At 45.9% G+C, this 20101-nt stretch overlaps 1 protein-coding gene across 2 annotated transcripts in view; it reads right to left on the bottom strand.

Moving 5' to 3' along the window:
* Positions 1-16292, bottom strand: part of Pag1 (phosphoprotein membrane anchor with glycosphingolipid microdomains 1) — a 141805-nt gene extending 125513 nt beyond the window's left edge. For both annotated transcript variants that reach the window (NM_001439413.1, NM_022253.2), the window contains exon 1: positions 15882-16292. The gene's annotated coding sequence lies outside the window, so the exon portion shown is untranslated. The remainder of the gene's footprint in view (positions 1-15881) is intronic.
* Positions 16293-20101: the final 3809 nt, after the last annotated feature.

Genomic DNA, 20101 nt, shown 5'->3' with positions numbered 1-20101 from the left:
CACCAGCAGCTAACTGCAGGTGACATAGGAGGAGCCAGGGGCACATGCCTGTTACTTTGGAATGTCACATAAGGAGACATAAGGAAACGCTGGGCTGTGCGAGCAAGCCTAAGGACGTTCCTGGCCCGCTTCAGAACAGGTAAGCACAGGTCGCGCCAGCATGCTTTCTTGCTTGCTGAGGTCACACGGCTGTCTGGGAAAAATCGTACTGGCCAGGCAGCCATGGGTGCTGTTTACTGTATCCATGATCCTGAGCTGAAACTGAACGCAGGCAGAGAAATGGGGGAGGGGCAGCTTTTCATCGTCTTCCATTACCTCCCCAAAGTCCTGCTCCTTCCACAACGGCTTTTCTTTTAGAGATTTGCCTTATTTATAAGCCATGTGTCTGTGTGGGTATGTGAACGTGGGTGCTGGCGTCCGTGAAGGCCAGAAGAGAGGATGAGTAACCCCCACTCCCACCCACATGAGCTAGAGTGGCAGCCATTGTGAGCTGCCAGACTTGGGTTCTAGGAACCAAACGAGACCTCTGGGAGGGCAGCAAGTGCTCTTAACCACAGAGCTACCCCTCCAATTCTCACAATGGCTCTTGACATTGGACAACATTCAGGTATTTTAAATACTGCTACTTATTAACATCAGCTGTATCCTACAAACCCATCAAGGTAAAGGCCCCATAGCAGGACCCTTTAATTGGGATGGCTGGGTGGGGACTAGTCAGCAACCTGTAGGCCTCCCCGGGGATGCTAATGTGTAGCTAGCCTGGAAAGCTACCACAGGAAAGGCCATGGCTAACACAGACAGGGCGGGAGAGCGTGTTTAAATGAGGAGTGGATGTCTAACGAAGGAAGGTCAAGGTTCCGTGGACTGTCAGCTTTTTAACACTGGGAATGTGGGAAAGCCAGGGACTGTGTACAGATTCAGGAGTACATACAGCAAGGGGAAGCAGATGATGCCAGGGTAGGACGAGAGCAGCTCCTGGAGTTAAGAACGGGTAAATCACACCAGTGAAGGGTGATCCCTGTGGAAACCACTGGCTGACACAGGAACAGCGGGTGGAGCTGCTCAAGGGCAGGCCTGCCAACAGAAAGAGTGGGGTCCATGCTTCTACAACTACATGTGGGTATCCTCCTGTACTCTCGACTTATCTTCAGAACACTGGCAACACAGCTAAGAACGTAACGAACAGAAGCAGTAAAGAAATAAACATAGCGGAAACAGATAAGCTATTGCAATCCGGCGCCTAACACACATACCCGAAGGCTAGACAGTCACTAAGACGACCACCTCACCTTACTCTCCTCGAGACCTTCAGTCTTTTGATTCTATCCACCCCATTGCCCACCTCCTTCCCGGCCATCTTCATTTCCTTATAGCCCCAATCTCACCACTTAAAACAAAATATCCTAGGGTTCAGTTTGTGCTGTTTGCATGCGGGGTGTGGAGCTGTCCAGGGACGTGGTTGACCTGGCAGGGGTGCGCCCTTAAAGACTACTGACTTTCTCTCCTCCAGATGCTCTCCAATGTCCATGGCTCCGCAGTAGGGATGGGCCCGTAAGCCCCTTCCCTCTCCATGCTAGAATGCTGGCTGGCTTGACCTTGCACAGACAACTGCCACAGAGATGGAATTCCTGGCTAGAAGACGGTCCTAGGCAGCAGAGGCCAGCCCTCTCAGATGCTCCTGTGAATGCACATTTATTTTTTTCCTCTATCGTTGATGTGGTAATACACTCGGCTCTTTGATAAGTGGGCCCCACCGTCTCTAGTATGTTTTTATCAATGATAGTATTTACTGGGATAGAATACATATTTGCTTGTTAAAAAAAGCAAACCTGGGGCTGGGGATTTAGCTCAGTGGTAGAGCGCTTACCTAGGAAGCGCAAGGCCCTGGGTTCGGTCCCCAGCTCCGAAAAAAAAAAAAAAGAACCAAAAAAAAAAAAAAAAAGCAAACCTTACTGGGGGGGGGGGGAGGATAAGAGTTCCAAAACTAAAACAAAGCAAACAAACAAACAAACAAACAAACAAAACAAAAGAGCTCTGACTCGCAGCGGGAACACAGCGGGAAACCACTGGAATCTGGAAATGAACAGAGTAAATGACTAACCACCATCATTTGTTACCATTAGGCACTGCGTTTCACACGGCAATGGAGAAGCTGGCAACTCAGAACAGGTCTAGGTGTTTTGCCCTGAGCCAGTGCCCTGGTGAGTTGAGTGCAGTGGGGGTCCCTCACAGTCCTCACCATGTCCCCAACAAACTCGAACTCTAAGTACTTTTATCTACCTCAAGACAGCTTTTCCTAGTAGACTCTCTTCCCCAGTTTTCACGTCTTTCTGTACTGAATATTTTCTCGTCCCACAACTTTGTGACAGGTGTGAAAGTACCAAGCTACCTGGGATGACAACTGGGACTGTGGCCTACTGGCTTTCTTCATGAATTATTAAGTGGTCATTCTGTGTGTAGCGTGGGCACACTCGCATGCCCGTGTGTGGATCATTTGAGTACACGTGTGCTCCCTCTATTGCTCCCACTTTAGTTATTAAAGGACCTGGAGCTCAGCAATTTGGCTATTTTGTCTGGCAGGTAAGCCTCTACTCTGCTTTTCACATGAGCGCCTGAACTCAGACCCAGGTCCTTCTGCCTCTGCAGCAAACACAACTGAGCCCTCTTCCCACCCATATCCATGGATATCCTTATGACAACAACAACAACAACAACGTTGTCGTCGTCGTCGTCGTCGTCATCATCATCATCATCGTCGTCGTCGTCGTCGTCGTCGTCATCATCATCATCATCATCATCATCATCATCATCATCATCATCATCGTCTCAGTCTTCCTGGCCCCCAGTTCTGAAGTAGGCGAGTGTCTTAATTTGGGTTACATTGCTGTGAAGAGACACCCTGACCATGGCAACTCTTATAAAGGAAAACATTTAACTGGGGCTGGCTTACAGTTTCAAAGGCTCAGTCCATTATTATTATGGCGGGGAAGCACGGCAGTGCACAGGCAGACATGGTGCTACAGAAGGAACTGAGAGTTCTCTGTCCTGATCCTCAGGCAGCAGCAGGAGACTGGGAGCCACATTGGGTGTACCTTGAGCATGGCTGCAATCCAGGCTTATCGCAGAGTTGAAACCACAAACCGCAGCCTGGCTGACCATATTAGACCCATATTTGGCCTTCACTCACTGAGCCAAGCAGCCGACCTGGCCCTGTGTCAAGTCAGATAGAAAGCTAACGCTGTGGCTTGGTCATCTAAATTGTGAATATGGCAGAGGGGATGAGGGGAAAGGTAATATCCTGGAGTATACTCGGGTGTTCTCACAAAACTTCATAAGGCTGAAAAGCAAAATAAGGCTGAAACGTAAACATTTCTGAAAACTGGATTCCTTATTTTCTACAGCATGAATTTGCTCCGAAACCTCACTTGAACTGCTTTGGGGTTTTCCTTTGTGCAGCTAAATATAAATATTGATTCACTTTGCTACAGAAATGACTATGTTTTCTAGATGTTAGCAATATATGAACTGCATTACCTTTTTCGGGGGTGGGGAGGCATTGTATTACCTTTCTAAAAGCTTTGTTTGTCTCCCTGTGCAGCCCTGGCTGGCCTGAAACTTGCTATGTAGTCCAGGCTGGCCTCAAACTCAGAGATCTGCCTGCCTCTGCGTCCTGAGTGCTGGGATTAGAGCAAGATCCACCAAACCCAGCTTTTGTTTGTGTTTTTAAGACCAGGTCTTGCTATGGGGCTCCAACCAGCCTCAGACTCAGAGCCTTCACCCCGGGGGGGTGAGGCAAGCACTGTGGAGCCTGTGTGGAAGCTGAATCCCAAGAGACATTGGCATAGGGATAGGTGGCCTCTGCACAGTTTCCAGACAGGCAAGCTTCCCCGTGCTGACTCTTCTGCTGTTCCCCCAGATGATGTAGGCATTCGCCTGACCTCCGCTCGGTGATTTCCACACGATTTTAGTAGATAGCTTCATGGGGTGAAGAGTGCAGGAGAGGGGCTGATAACAGAGAACTCAGGAACACGGCAGAGACATGCTGCACGCAGGCACACAGTCCTCTCTAAAATACACCGAGCTCTCGGGCATGTCTCCTGGCTGAGTGTCTACACTTTAGAGAGCGTATCCAAATCTGCTCCCAGTAAGCAAACACAAGTAATGAAAAAGGAGGACTGAATTTGAAAAAAGAAAAAAGATGACAAATTACATTTTTACCTGTAAAAATTAGAATTCCAAATGAAATGTTTGCAGGTTTTATTTTACTTTATTTTATTTTTTAAGGTAAAGCCTAGAGAAAGACGCGAGATACAGAACTGGCAGGTCATGGCAGCAGGGACAGCAGAGAGACTGGAGACTCCCTGTGACAGGCACAAGGGCTCCTCTAGGAACTGAGCATTAACTGTGCCAACAGTTGCCCAGGTCTGTAAGTTCCTAAACACCAGAGCAGCGCTCGGTTATGACAGACTCTCAGGGCACACAGATTATACCTCCAACCAGATGCTAAAGACTAATAATATCTCCAGCTTATAAAGCAATAAACTTATAAAACAGTGCTGTCCTGTCAACAGCACTGTTCTTTCTTTACATTTCAGAAGAACAGCCCCGAGACAGGGAGAGAAGGCAGTAAGCGCTCCCTATTCTAGAACACTAGGGAGCATGAAGACTGCTACTTGTAAATGACAACTATCACTGTAGACAGAGAACCCAGGGAAGAGTATACCTCTCAGTGGACGCTGATTCTCTGAACGCAGGCATTGACATCTTATGTGAAGAAAAGGTGAGAAATTCCCGTTAGTCTCCATGTAACTGTGGGGATGTAAAAGGATTACTCCGGCCCAAGGCTGCTAGTTTCAGGATATGTGGAGCTTTGAAAATACATAGAAAGGGGTCTAAATGCCAAATGCCCTGTGGCTATGAACAGTCTGAAAGGAGCACGCCCACCGCCAAGCACAGGGCTGCTTATTAGGAACTGTCTGCCTCTAACTGCTGTGAAAATGCTGTTGAATATTTATTAAAAGAAAAGATCCATAATATTCAGGTTGTGACTTGCTACAATTAGCAAATAACTCATCTGACTGGCGAGGTTATGAACTGTGGAGGGAGGAGCCATTAGATTTAAGAGTGAGGGCGATACATCTCTGTTGTCTCACCAGCTGCAATGCATAACAGCTCTGCTCCTAGCATCTCAGAACACAGCCCGAATGCTGTCCAACTGTTTTAACAAGACTCTAAAAGCATTCTAGTTCCAATTTTACTTTAGAGGTACTACATTTTTACTCTCCCCCCTCCGTGTGTGTGTGTGTGTGTGTGTGTGTGTGTGTGTGTATGTGTGTGTGTGACAAGGTATCAAGGCTGTCCTGGAACTGTGTAGACCAGGCTGGGCTTTTGCATTGATTGTAGCCTCTGCCTCCAGAGCACTGGGATTGCAGGTGTGTGCCACTGAACACTATACATTGACCATTTCACAAAGCTAATATTTAGGCTCAAGATGTGCATTTTGGCCAACATGACCAATATAGTAAAGTCAAAGAAAAATAGTAGTCCTATATAAATATGCACAACTATTTATGAGAAGTCATGACATCGCTTTGCTTAAATATTTATCATTTAGCAAAACAAAGAAGTACGAGTTTTAAACTTGATGGCCAAGCTTAGTAACTACATGTGACACCAGTCTAGTTTTTAACTAATTATGCATTTCTTGTTACTTTCTTATACATAAAAATGCTATTTTAGATGGTTTATGTGTTAATTTCTAAAACTCAAATAGGCTTAAAATATTTGCATTCTGTCCCGAGAGCCCCTTCATAAGCGTATATAGACTTAGGACTCTGAGATTAGAACCACAGAATCCCTAAATCCACTAAGAGAGACCATTCACATTATGCAGAAACGCTGTACTCAAACTCAACTGTGCACATAATTATAGTATTCAAATTAGATCACCAATTTAGACATGTTTTATCACGTCGAGTATAAAGAACATAAAAATGTATGACTAAAATCCAACAGGAATGAGGAAAAAGAAGAAAATGTAGCTACTCTTTTTTTAGGAAATAAAAACTCATGGTGTATGCTGTAATATACCCATGGAATATCAGTAAGAGATCCAGCTTAAGCTTAACTGTTCATGTGTGTGCGTGAGCATAAAGCACAGTGAGTAGTGCCAAGTCACATGGACAGAAACACAACGCTATTTCCTGCTTTACAGCATTTGCATTGGGATGAAATTGGAACCCATCGGGCACAAAAAGAACAAATTAATCTTGATTTGAATTACCTAACATATAAAGTGCAATAAAATCATATCTAAAATACCGTGATACTCTATATTGCTATTTAAGTTTTCATGTGCCTATATATTGTAATTTCTCACTGCAATAGATCAAGGCTGGAACTCTACTGTGTGGAACAGTAATTACCCAGCTAAGATGACTGCCTAACATTTTTATCAACACTTCAGAATTTACTAGTGTCTCGTTATTAAAAAGTAATTGGCATCCAATGAATTTTTGTTTTAAAAAAACAACCAAAAAAAAAAAAAAAACAGAGCCATCCACTGAGGTCACAGAAATGACAGCCCCTTTAGATTTTTCTACTGAAGCTAAAATGGATGGTTGACCACACGAAGCTTGACACTGACATTGGAGGATAGCATTGGCTACTTGCTAGAATTTGCGCTCATCTGCAAATCGCCAGTTAGCAGACCCCAAGGATAAACACTCTCTCTCTCTCTCTCTCTCTCTCTCTCTCTCTCTCTCTCTCTCTCTCTCTCTCTCTGTGTGTGTGTGTGTGTAATAAAAAACACAACATTACAACCCTTTTCAATGGTTATGAGAGTATATATCCATTTCAAGACTCAAGCACTACTGTACATATGTTTCTATATATGATTTGATGAAATATTCGGGACATTTTAGACCGTTTAGGGCCAAAATACAACTTGTTATATTGCATCATCTGGTAGGGAAAAAAAACAGGGCCAGTGTAGGACTCCAGCCTCCTATGGTTAACATGATAGCTGCTTCAGCAAGCGAAATAAGTCTATCGGGTCCTGCGACCAGAGCAGCCACGGACATCACTAAGGAAACCAACACTTTAAACCTAGCTTGGCTTGGCTTTGTCTAATATACTTGTACCACAAAATGCACATACAGAATGCCTCTCGCACACAGCAGAAACCGCAATTATAAAGAAATATGTTCCCACTGCAGCACAAAGAGCATGTTTAACTACAAGAATTTCAGTTTAAAATATTAGGTCTCTATGCTTTATGGGTAGGAGCTTTTTAAAAAGTCAGCACCAGTAACAGAAAGAAAAAAAAAGCAGCTTGTTTTATAGAAGTGAACTCTATTTTTTCCCCAGTTTAATTAGATATATTTGCATAAATAACCTTTGGTCCATTAAAGAGAGGAATTTTAGTCCACAATAGTTTGTAGTGTTGATGCTTTAAGCAAATTAACTTAAAAACAGATCTTAAGCATTCCCGCCTCCTCCAGGTTTTCCTTTAGTAGCCAGTGATAAAGAAGTATCTTAGAGTCATCTGAACCTAGAATTTGAAGCCAGAACATCTCAGTTTGGGTATGACAACCTTTATCATTTAGCAGCTGGGTCTCTCCTCTGGTCTCTGTTTCACGTTGCTGATTTCCGTAACATAGTGTAACTGTTTAAATGTCAAACGCTCCTTCTATAGCACCAGCTCTCCCCCTGTGAGTCACAACTCCTTTGGGAATTCTTTCACAGGGGTCCCTAATACCATCGGAAAACATGGATATTTATATTACGATTCATAAGAGTAGCCAAATTAGTTATGAAGTGACAATGAAATAACCTTGTAGTTGGGGACAACATAACAAAAAGAACTGTATTACAGTTTCACAGGATTAGGAAGGTTGAGAACCACTGATGTATAGGCTCATACATTTGAGTCCTGGGTCCCCGGACGTTTAGAAAGTTGTACAAGCTCGCTGGAGGAAATGCGTCACTGGGAGAGGGCCTGAAGGTTTTAAAGCTCAGCTCCATTTCCTGTTCTCTTTTTGCTTCCTGACAGCAAATGCAATGTGACCAGCCACCTCCCAGCACCATGGTGTCTCTATGGTGACAGACTCCCTTACTTCATAGACTCAGACTTCCTCACTTCTTAGACTTCAAGCAGAAAAACCATCTATTTTCATGGTTAATGAATACTCCACATTGTCTACAATGTAAAACAAATGAAAACCATGAGATATTATATACAGACTGCCTCAGATGATCCAACGGACCAAACATGCTACTAAGTGCTGGTGCACAGGGGTCAACATTCTAATGACACCACGCCATATAAAATTAGTCCTTTGTGAACCTGAGATTGCGCTGGTTTTCACTTCCCACCTATGCACTCCTTCTCAGGTACAGAAGGAGACGTACTCGCATGGAGAATCAAGCACTTTAAGCATTGAGAAAGCATCGTCTCCTGTTCTTCCCACTCTGCCATGTGTCTGTGCTCCTCTGATCATGATGGGGAAATCAAGGGAAAAAACAATACACCATGACAACCGTACTCCGTTAGTAGACTGAGTTCAGGATCGTGCCTCATTCCTGACCGTCATCCCCACCTACCATGCGGAGTCTTAGTGCTGATGGAGAGGAACTGAAAGCCACCAGACAATCGCCCCATCTCTGGTGCAGACACAAGCGAAGGAAGGAAGAGAACTCTGCCCTGTGGCACCTTCCGGTTTCACTTCTGTGTCTCCAGCTCCCATTCAGCCAAGCACCTCATCCTGCTCTGCCTCCGGCTTCTGTCATCTTTTTGTGTCAAAAATTTCTCTCAGCTAAACTTTCCATCCCATCTCCTTTTTTCTTTCTGTGTGGCACCCTGGCCTCGACTTAATTTTTTTATTCCACACAGTCTCTCAGGCAGACAGCAATGTCAACATCCATCTAGAGTAGTTAGTTATCTGGGAGACAATGAGGCCCAGCAAAACAAGTGAACGCCATTATATCCAAGATGCCTTGGATAACACAATGGACTCAATACATTAATAAGCCGAAAATGGATGGTAAACCTCCATTTGCACCTCGGTGGTTGCCTCGAATTTTAAGCCCACAGTCTGCATAGCATCTCTAGGCTCTGACGTCTCTCTGGTGCCTCACACTGCATAAATCCACAGCTTGTCACCTTCCCCTGTGGAGCACTCCGCCCTCTGTGCTCACTTCTATCTCTTCAGGGATCTGAGCGAGGCCATCTGGGGAGGCTCTTCAGGGCCCTGCTTCTCTGCCCCGCCCCCAGCATCTATACCCTTACCAGTATGAATGAAGACTTTAATGGCTTCCCTTTTTTGTCTCCTAGTTCATTTGTGTCGTTGATACATTACGTTGCATGTTCTAAACCAACAGCTTAGGTCAGGCCTGGCAGGACTGGATAGTCATCCCAGCTTCTTGTGGCTGAGGCAGGGGGATTAGTTGGGCTGTATACTGAATTCAAGGCCCAGTTCAGGCAACTTACTGAGCCCTGTCTCAAAAGTGAGTGGAACAATGGGATAGAGCTCAGGGACGGGGTGCTTGCCTGGAATTTGTGAATTTGTGAGGCCTTTAATTCAACTCCAGAACTCTGAGGAGAACTCAATGTGCTCACTTTCACCTGTGGGACCAAGTCTGGCCACCATGTCACTTCACAAAGTGGCTCCAGCCTCTACTATCCAATTCCATAACCACGTCTGCCACATCAATTGTTCCTTACCACATCAACTGAGCTACTGTTATCCACTATCCTGCTTAGTGACATCATCACACCCACCTCAGTGACATCATCACACCCACTTCAGTGACATCATCACACCCACCGCAGTGACATCATCACACCCACCCCAACCACTGAAGTACGGACTCAGACCAAGTACCATTTCCTGAAGGAAAGTAACATTCTCTTTTTAAATTTTAAACTCCTATATTTTCATTTATTTTTGTTGTCTTTTCTTTGACAATTTTATGGAGCAACTTACCCCAAACACCTTATCTCCAAAAATACTTATCTGATAAATGTCCAAGTGAGTGTGACTCACTCTCGCCAAACTTGATGCAAACACAGCCAAGCTGCTGGTTAAGTATGAATTAGAGGCTCACAGCTCTTTGTATGTCACATATAAAATAATAATGCTACTCAGTATAGTTCCCAAGTGCTGAGGGCACAGGCTGTGGGGAACTGTGCACCACTGTGTTAGCAACTGGCCCTCTTTTTAACAGTCACTACGTGGTGTGGCCCTGTCACCCCTGGCTTACAGCATGTGCTGCTTCAGGACCACTGTGTTCGACACAGCTAGGGGATGGGGCAAGAGTACACATTAGGGTAAAGGGCTGGAGTGGGCGAAGCAGCCAACAATGATGGACAGTCATAAATACATGAAACCAGATGCACGAGGAGTCCTCCTCTCTCTCTTCATTCCTCAGATAACATTCAGAGAACCATCCAGTACAGCCCCGAGCCTGGCTATGAAGGAGGACAGGTGACATAGTGCTGACACACTCACACCGTAGGTCCTTTGAGGAAGACAGGTGAAGCTCGTTACTTGTAGATAAAGGGTCGATATGGTATGTTGGCTGGGCCACCTGGAGGCTTGCGGAATTGGAGCGGGTAGAATAAGGTTGCCAGCAACTTTAAAGTCCACTCCATAAAGCTCACAGGGGCTCAAAGGCTCTGTGTTTTAATAAAGCCACAGTCAGGTCACATTTCCTGTCCCCTGGCAGTCTATATTTAGAAAGGAGAAAGCAGAGTTTTAAAATAAGTTTTTAATCACTTGCTGGTTTGAAACTCATCCAGTCTTAGAGTCTAGCATAGGAAGACAGGAGCCATCCATGCTATGCTTGAATGCTATGAAGATATGACTAACTTTTAAACTTCAAGCACAATGATGCTGGTTCCAGTGTGAAACCCAGAGGGGAGTGGGGCTGAGGATATAGCTCAGGCAGGCAGAGGGCTTCCCTGGTGTGGGCTGGGGTTGAGCTCCAGGCAGTGAGCCTGTCTCTCTGTTGTCCTCCCACTCCTCCCTCTGCAGAGGCATTATCTCACAGAAGGCTTCTGAGAATCTGACAGTATGGCTGTAGTGGCTCTGCTTTCTCTCCGGACTGGAGAGGAAGGCTACACCACACACGTGGGAGCTTACATGCAATATGCTTGCTCTGGGAGGACACAGTTGATCCCTACTTGTTAGCTATGTGGGTGCATTTCCTTAAAAAACATAGTTATGTCACAAGTAACTGGTGCTGCTGTTGTAAATCTGACATTTTTAGATTTAAATAAACTTAAAAAAAAAATCACAGGCCTGACTTTCCACTTCTCCTTTGTTCGAGGACAATGATGCAAGCATCAGACCCAAGGCACAGATGAAGCAAGTTTGCCTTGCCACCCCACCGGAAGCACTCAGGCTTCTTACCTACAGATTAGCACGTGGCTTTCGCTCCTTCTTCACAGAGTGAAATGTGGTTTTTGATTTCTAACATAAATTAAGCTTAAGCTTCTACCTTGACAAAAATACAGACATGGTACTTCTTCTGTAGCCAATCCCAGCTGTGGACAGGAGAGTTTGCAAAGCCTCAGACCGTCTATCTCTACTGTAGAACTTATTACAATAGCTCAAAAACCAGAGGCAGGAGCATAAGGAAGACCAAAAATTTCTGAGTTTTACTTTTTCTTATGAAACTTATTCATGCAATCTTGGACCCATGACCTTTCTAGAACTGTTTCTACTTCTGCAGAAGCACTGCAGGACAGGATCTGCCCAGAAGGTTGGCGTCAGGGTTGAGGAAAACACACAGGAAGTGCTCCCAGCTGAATGAATATTCACTCCAGCTCTTATCAGAGAGCATGACCGGTACAGACTAGAAAAGTGATCAGATAAATCATGCTCAAGGCTGTCTTCTCTCAAATCCACCCCGTGTTCCTGAACTCTGCAAACCACCTGACCTTGAGGCTCAGATGACACAGTGCTTGTCTGTGTAACCGTAAATGTAACTTCCAAGTCGCCCCATACACTGAATGAGGGAAGATTAAAATCAAGTCCCGGTTCCTCAACTATACAGTGAAAAACCAAAGGACTAATGGGATTACCGGAGTAAATGGTCCTCACTCACTCACATCCGCATTCAAATTGATTTGCATATCATGTGCCTGAGCCTTCTCCCATCCTCTTCCTAAGCAGACCCAAGCTGCTTAGCTTCAGAAATCATATAAGATTCAGTGAATGAAAGGTGGTGTGCCGCAGTTGTGCATGGGTCTTCTGAGAGCAAAAGAAAACTGGTGTGTGTGTGTGTGTGTGTGTGTGTGTGTGTGTGTGTGTGTGTTTTAGTGGGGAAGGGATTTCTTGTAGATTTAAAAGTGACAACAGAAAACCTACTAAAACAACACAAACAGGAAATAAAACAACCATATGCAAGTCATTTTCACAGGCTTAGCTCTAGTTATAGACATGTTCCAGGGAGACATTTGATCAGAAAATTCAGAACAGGGAATAGTCGCAGAGGGTATCAGAGAGAGGACTGGGTTGGTGGCAAGAGTTCTTTTTGACACACCGAAGTTGTGTCATTATGCCTCCAGGTTCTCAGAAGCTCACTACTGGAAACTCACTGTTGAGAAGCTTTGGAGAGACAGACACCAGAGAGAGGGAGAGGGAGAGGGAGAGAGGGGGGAGGGGGAGAAGGAGGAGGAAGAAGAGGAAGAGAGGAGAAGGAGGAGGAGGAGGAGAGGAGAGGAGAAGGAGGAGGAGAGGAGAGGAGAGGAGAAGGAGGAGGAGGAAAGGAAAGGAGAAGGAGGAGGAGGAGGAAGAAGAAGAGGAGGAGGAAGAGGAGGAGGAGGAGAGGAGAGGAGAGGAGGAGAGGAGAGAGTGAGGGAGGGGCAGAGGAAGTAGAAGATGGAGGGTGGAGGGAGAGACCCAGAATATCAGTCAGGTAGCAGTGAGCATCTAGCTTAGAGCACCTTTTAATGGTAGGTATATTAGCTAGGAAGGTTTCATTAAACGTTGACTAGCCTGGGTTCGTCAACTGCCTGGGAGCTTTCTATAGCAATTAGATTTTAGTATCTAAAAGATAAAGACGGAAGGCCAGAACACGATGGCACGTAGATGAGCCTAAGAAAGCCACAAAGTACCATGGCCACTCGATCACCCTACACCCTAGAACTCAGAGCAGAAACTCAACAGTCCATGGAGATGTCAAACCAAAATGACTCATCTGGAATCTCCCCACAACTGCTTCCTATGGCTTTGAACCTAAGACTAAAGGAAGTGTGCCTATGGCTGTGATGGATACATGACTTACATTTCAGAACACTGAGTGCACAATAAGCACAATGCCCCATCTCTCTGCCTGAGTGAGGTTCTCCCTTACTGGACTGATTATTGCTGCCTTTGACCGTGAGGACCACTGACAGCAACTGCACAGGCCAGTGGGAGGCAGAATGGCGAGCATCATCTACGAATGTGAAGCATCAAGTTATACCAACTTTTCTCTTTGGTTCTATGAATATATAAACAAGGAAGAAAGAAGTAACAGAATCCAGGTTCAGCTGAAGGCAAAAACACCCTGCTATCTCTCTCACACTAGCACCAAATGGGGTTTGCAAGCGGGGTCTGGCATTCAACAACACTGAGGTGGATGATAATAGCTTCCAGTCACGAAGAACTGGGCTATGAGGGCTAGTTAGGAGTCTGCATACCTGAAACTTTAAACATAAACTTCCCGTGGAGAAAGGATAAACCACCCACATTGCTTGCAAGCTGAGGCAGCAGGGTCAAAGAACACAGATTCCAACAGGCATGTTTAAAGTGCCAGCTCTAATTTCTACCACTTGGTCTCTCTGAGCCTCAGTTTCTTCCTCTCCAACACCAAGACAAAGCCACCTCCACCAAAGCCCTCCAGGGAGGCACTGCTGGAGACAGTAAATCCAATGTTAACATGTGGCCAGTGTGTTTATACTCTCTCCTGTTACGCATGTGAACTGTTTCTATTACCTCCAGCAACAGCTGTCTAATGTCTACAGCTTAGCGCAAAACAAATTTCCTTTCACACATGAATTTTTCCCAAAGTCAGCCTACTATACTTGACACCAGCTCGATATCTTCACATTCTGGATTTCACTTAAGCCTCACACAACCCAACAAGGAAGGCACTGCAGTTACACCCACCTATTTTACAGATGGAGACACCGGGCACAGGATTTCGGTAACTTGGCCAGATTCAAAGCCAGCAATAATGCCAATTTGGTCCCTTGAAAGCCCACACTTGGACAAAATTTCTTCTAGAGGTCAGCACTCGATGTTCCTATAAACTCCAATGTGATGACCAGCTTTCAAATTTTAAAATAATACCTTTCTTTTCCCTTAGAATCCTTAAAATAGAAGCTATGTTTAACCAGGTGCCTCTAACTACTTAGCTCATCTTGTTGTGTCCACTGACACACTTTAATCCATACAGGCCTCTTTCTAAAGGTCACCTAAATAAATCTTACATTGACTCACATCCCTGAGCTTTTATTTCAAATTCAAATCCATGTATATATTTTTCTCTGGGCATATTTCTTTCCATCTATGGATGCATATGTATCACAGGGCAGCTGCAATGTGAGCTATCTGGTTAATGCAAAGCCGGCACTCTAAATATCTTCTTTATATCAGTCGCTGCCTATCAGCCACACAGCAGGGCTGTATGGTATTTCAAAGAATTCCTTTTACAAATTTAATCAACTCAAGTATTAAACATCAATGGCATGAATCCATTGCTCTGTTTAAAAGGAATCCCTAGGGGCAGCTGAGAACGAAAGGTTAAAGATCTCTACCCTTCAAAGTAGGCCACTGAAGCTACCTATAAATCATGCTCTTTGTTTATTAAGATAATTAAGCCCATCAGTGCACTTAACTTTCAGACTCAACAATTGTCTGGTATGAACAATCTCCACTTTTCCTAAAACAAAGGGGGATGTGTTCTAAAGAGGGTTCTGTGCATGCTCTCTGTACAAAGTATGGCATTTTAAAGCATGATTTATGTATCTAATTCCTTGAACTGCCCTGAAAAAATACACCAAGTTCTTCCTCCCATGCTCCCTATTAGGAGAAGACAGTCCAATTCAAAGACTGCCTGGTTTCTGACTACAAACAGCTATATCATGTCAACGTTTTTTATTAAATACAGTTCAAGCTGGTCTTGAAACAAATGGAGTGAGTGGAGGCACAGCTGCAGCCCCTACAGAGGCAGTTACCCAGCCAGGAGACTTACATAAGAGATGCAGGACAACTCAGCCATCATCCGAATCCTGTTTGAGACTTGCCCACATCCTTAAAGCATATGAATTAAAACGCACAGAGCGCTTTTCTCATTTTCTCTGCCTTGGAGCACAAAACACTCAGTTGACACATAAGTTGTTTTTCCCTAAAGGACTAGGCTCCAATTATGGGAGGATGGCAACTTCTGCCTAAGGGAAGAGTGAAGTGGGATGCGCAAGAAAGCCTGCAGGCCCGAGCAGCAGTGTCTCAGTTTCTCATCTCTGTGCCAGTCCTCTGAGAGGATGTCAGCAGAGCCTCCTAGGATGGAGGTGGCGGACGTCCCTGACCCCACGCGGTGCAGAATCAAGGAGCTCAGAATGTGCAATTAGCGGCGGGCCAAATGCCCTCGGAGCACCTGTCTCCTCCACGAGCACATTTCCAACTGGCACATTCGGGAGAGGCAGGAGCCAGCCTTGGACTCCAGCCTTGGGTCCTCGAATGCCATGCCCCCTCCTTTGCAGTTTAGTACGCCTTCCTCCAACCGTAGCCCGGTTAACAGGAGGTGCCACCTCGACCTGGCACCACAGGAATAAAACGAACCTGTCCTTCCCACGCTGTCTGAAACTTCAGAAACTACAGTCAACTTACTGGTTCGCAGGAGGCAGAGGTCTTCTGGGGCTTCAGTGCGCTAAGAAGCGCTGCAACTCCGCCACAAGCAGCCCGGATGGCCCGCGGTGACCGGTGGTAGCTGGCGCAGGACCCGCTTGGTCCTCGTCGCCTCCGCTCCGCCGTGCCGGGGGAGGTGCACTTTCCCGGGCGCACCGGGCAGCCGCAGAGACTCGGACTGCACCGGGGACCCAAGCAAACGCCTTCGTGGCCGCCAGCCCTTGAGAGCTGTGCTCGGAGCTCCCGGTGCCTGTCTCCAGCTCTGAGGGAATGCTACACCACAGAGTCCCCGCAGGAGAGGCTCCAGAGCGCTGCAGAGCTACCAGTCAGCAGCCCTGGAGGAGCAGTCACAGCACCCGCGCGCCGGGCGGGAACCGCAGTCCGCACTGGCCGCCGCGCCGCGGAGAATGACAGCGCCGAGGCGGAGCAGCGCGCGGGGTTCAGTGCGCATGTTCGCGACTGCTGCGGCACGTCACGGGGGCGGAGCCAACGGGCGGGGTTGGGCGGGGCGAGAAGGGTGGGGCGGGGTCGGGAGGTGGGGGGAGGCTGCTGCGAGGCTAATGTGGCTGCCAGCTGCAGGACAAGGAGCTGGAGCTTCGCAAAATTGGGGCCGGTGACCAAAAGCTCTGTGCCTGAGGTTGTCTCCTTAGCCCATCCATTGTTCCTTAGAATGCAGTCTATGGGGAACTGCCTTAGGGTCCCAGGACAGCGCACAAAGGTCAGGTTTAACTCAGGTGATTGCTTAACCCTCAAGGGCTGCAATTTGCGGAACACCTTCTTTCACTTTGATCCTATGTACAGTAAGACCTTTAGGAGCTTGTGGGAGCCCTTTGCCCTGGCCGGACTCCAAAATAAACACCGGAGACTCGAGAGGTGGGGCCCAGGTATGTAGGTTGTAAATAGCCTTGCCCAAAGCTCCTCAAGAGAATCTGCTGGTTGTTTGGTAATAAAACACTTGCCTATGCACACTCAGAAGGTCTGGAGGATGGGGGAATCCCTATTCCAATAGGGTTCAAAGGTATGCCAGTGGCCAGTGCTGCAAGCCTCCCATGCTCCCAATCCTTCCTTGCCACTTAGAGGGCAGAAAACCCAGAGCAGTTCCTGGTATGTGGGTCTGCCTCATAATAAGGTGGAAATGCTTTTAACATAGAACAAATTCCCAAGGCGCATCCACTGTGGTTCCGGTTCACCCACTAGGCACTAGGAGGGAGAATGTGTGTGGGAGTGGGGTAAGGTGGGGAGGGCTCGAATCTCGCCTGGAACAAGCTGCAGATAAATCTGACTTGATTTTGTTGGCCTTGAATTAGGTTATTAAACAAGCAACTCGGAATTGAGGATAGACAGTGTAGTAATAGCCAAACCAGATGTGGGACTCGGGACTTCTGAATCCAAGTCCACCAAATTCTAAACCAACCAGTTCTTTGACTAGTCCATTTTTTTTCTGCATAGTCCATTTTTTTTTCTGCGCGTGTTTCGTAAGAGTTCTCTAACAGGGAAAAAAACCTGCACCAGAGATATTAAACATATGCACAGTCATTTTATTGAATACACATGTTTCACTTTTAAAGGTAGTGAAGTTGGCTGGATAAAAACAGGCTCATTAGGAGTGAAGGGGTGGGAGTAGGAAGTTGAGTGACGAGAAAGGAATGTTAATATGTTGCCCAGGAGAATGTGTAGGAGATTTAGACTTAGCCTTCAGCTTGGAAAGGTACTTTGAGGATAAGGATGCAGGATCCAGTGTGGCTTCCCATTTCAGAGGATGGTGAGTGGTTCACTGGTTCAAGAGCTTATAAAGGTCTGAATCTCACCACCAGGCTGTATTCGCTACTTTTCTCATTGTTGTAACAAATGTTTGGCAACAGCAACAACTCAGGGAGTGAAGCCTTTGATTTGAGTCATGGTTTGAGGGTACAGTCTACCATGATGCGGAAGGCAGGAGTGTGAGGCAGCTGCTTGTCACATTGCACCGACAGTCCGGATGAATGAGGAGGTGCTTAGTCCTTTTCATTCTGACTTCCCAGTCCATGCTATGGCACTGCCCGCATTCGGCGAGCATCTTCCCCCCTCAGTTAAACCTATCTGTAAACACCTTTCCAGATACACATACAGGATCATTTCCTAAGACACTCTACATCCTGCAAAGCTGACAAGATTAACCATCGTGATTTCCTCATCGAGTCCCACAATGATCTTCTAAATTAGATACAGAAAGTTATTGTATCTATTTTATGCTCTTAAAAAATACATGCTGGAGGGCTTAGTGGCTGTAGTGCTTTGTGCACATATAAGAGGATCTGAGTTTGGATCCCTAGAACTCACAAAGCCAGATGCACAAGCAACATCTGCTATTTTGCATCTGAGGATGTGGAGATGGAGTGAACCCTGGGGCTTGGGGACCAGACAGTCTAGTCCAATCATGGACGTCCAGGTTCAGTGAAAGATCCTGACTCAAACATGAGGCAGAAAGCAATTGAGGAAGACACCCACTATCCACCTCTGGGCTCTGCATGTGTGCATGAACATGAACACATGAACATGTGTATGCGCATATGTCAAACACACATAGCTAATGAAATCAAGTCAGGGAATAAGCAACAGTAAGAAAACATGTTCCTGTTCCCGCAGAAGCATGCTTGGAATCTTATAAAGAAAATGCTCTCCACAATACTTTTCACATATTTTGAAAGACTGTGATGGTTTAATTATGCTCTGTCCAGGGAGTGACACTATCAGGAGGTGTGGCCTTGTTGGAATAGGTGTGTCACTGTGGGTGTGGGCTTTAGTACCCTCATCCTAGCTGCCTGGAAGCCAATATTCTGCTGGCAGCCTTCAGGTGAAGGTGTAGAACTCTCAGCTCCTCCTGCACCACGCCTGTCTGGACGCTGCCATGCTCCCGCCTTGATGATAATGGACTGAACCTCTGAACCTGTAGGCCAGCCCCAGTTAAATGTTGTCCTTATAAAAGTTGCCTTGGTCACAGCAATAAAATCCCAACTAAGACAAAGGCCTTGCCAACTTGTTGAGTTAGGAGGCTTTTGTTCTTCTGAGGAGGAAGTATGTGTCTCTTGTTTCCGTCCAGCTTTGCAGCTTCACGTATTGGGGCTGCATAGTGTGGTTTCCAGCGCCTCAGAGCCCTGCAGTTACCTAGCACAAGACTGCCAGGCATTAAGAAGGGCAATACTCACGCTCTAGGGACATGTAATTACCATCCTCATTTCTCTCAGGAAGAGTGAGTGAGGAGAAATCACTGATTCAGTCTCCATCTCTCTTCCCAGCTCCTTTCACCAAATGACGCACCAGAGATTCGTTCTCATTTTCAAATTGTTCATATCAGGATCTGCAATCATCCGATGAGAACTCACGTGTGTTTTGAAGATTGTTTTTACTACTTAAGGCATAGACTGCACTCCCTCTGTGTGTCGTTTTGGAAGCAAGTGTGTATTTATGTATTATTCTACAGAGGTCAGCCTCTCCCAGCAGTATCTATACTCTCTTTTGAGTATAAATTAAAAAAAAAAAAAAAAACCAGGCGAGTTCACAAAACAGAATTCATTTAAATGAGAGAACTGCTGCCTCACAGTAAATTTGGTTGTGTACTTTTTAATGATTTATGTATTTGTACTTGTTTGTATGTGGGCGTGCTGTGTGAGTGTATGTGCATCATGTGTGCACATGTAGATGCCTAAGAAGCCCAGAAGAGGGCACTAGGCCCCCTAGAACTGACATCATAGGCAGTTGTGAGTTGCTGGGTGTGGGTGCTGGGAATGGAACCTGGGTCCTTTGTAAAAGTAGTGTATACTCTCAACCATGAAGCCATCTCTGCAGACCCTTGGTCCAGTTTTTTGCTAAGAGTGTTTTAATTAAAAAGGAAGCTAGTAGAATAAATTGTGTTGGGACTTTTAAATAAAGAACTGGTATTTGTCATTTTCTTGTTCCTATAATAAAATAACAGACAAAAGGGACTTAAGGAATGAAGGATTATTTGAGGTCATTGTTTGAGGGGTACAATCCCTCATGGTGGGGGAAGGCCTAAGACAGCTGATTGTGTTGCATTAACAGACAGAACACAGGGGATATGTGCTCTGGTTTTCAGCTCCCCACCACCACCCCCACCCTCATCTCTTTTCTTCTATTTCTATTTACTCTGGGACTCTAGCCTCTAGCCTATGGCCTAGAGCCACTCACACCAGAGCAGTTCTTTT

Source organism: Rattus norvegicus, chromosome 2 (assembly GCF_021556685.1).
Source record: "Rattus norvegicus strain SHRSP/BbbUtx chromosome 2, alternate assembly SHRSP_T2T, whole genome shotgun sequence".
Lineage (NCBI taxonomy): Eukaryota > Metazoa > Chordata > Mammalia > Rodentia > Muridae > Rattus > Rattus norvegicus.
Note: the sequence above shows the minus strand (reverse complement) of the source record. Positions and strands in the feature narration are given on the sequence as shown.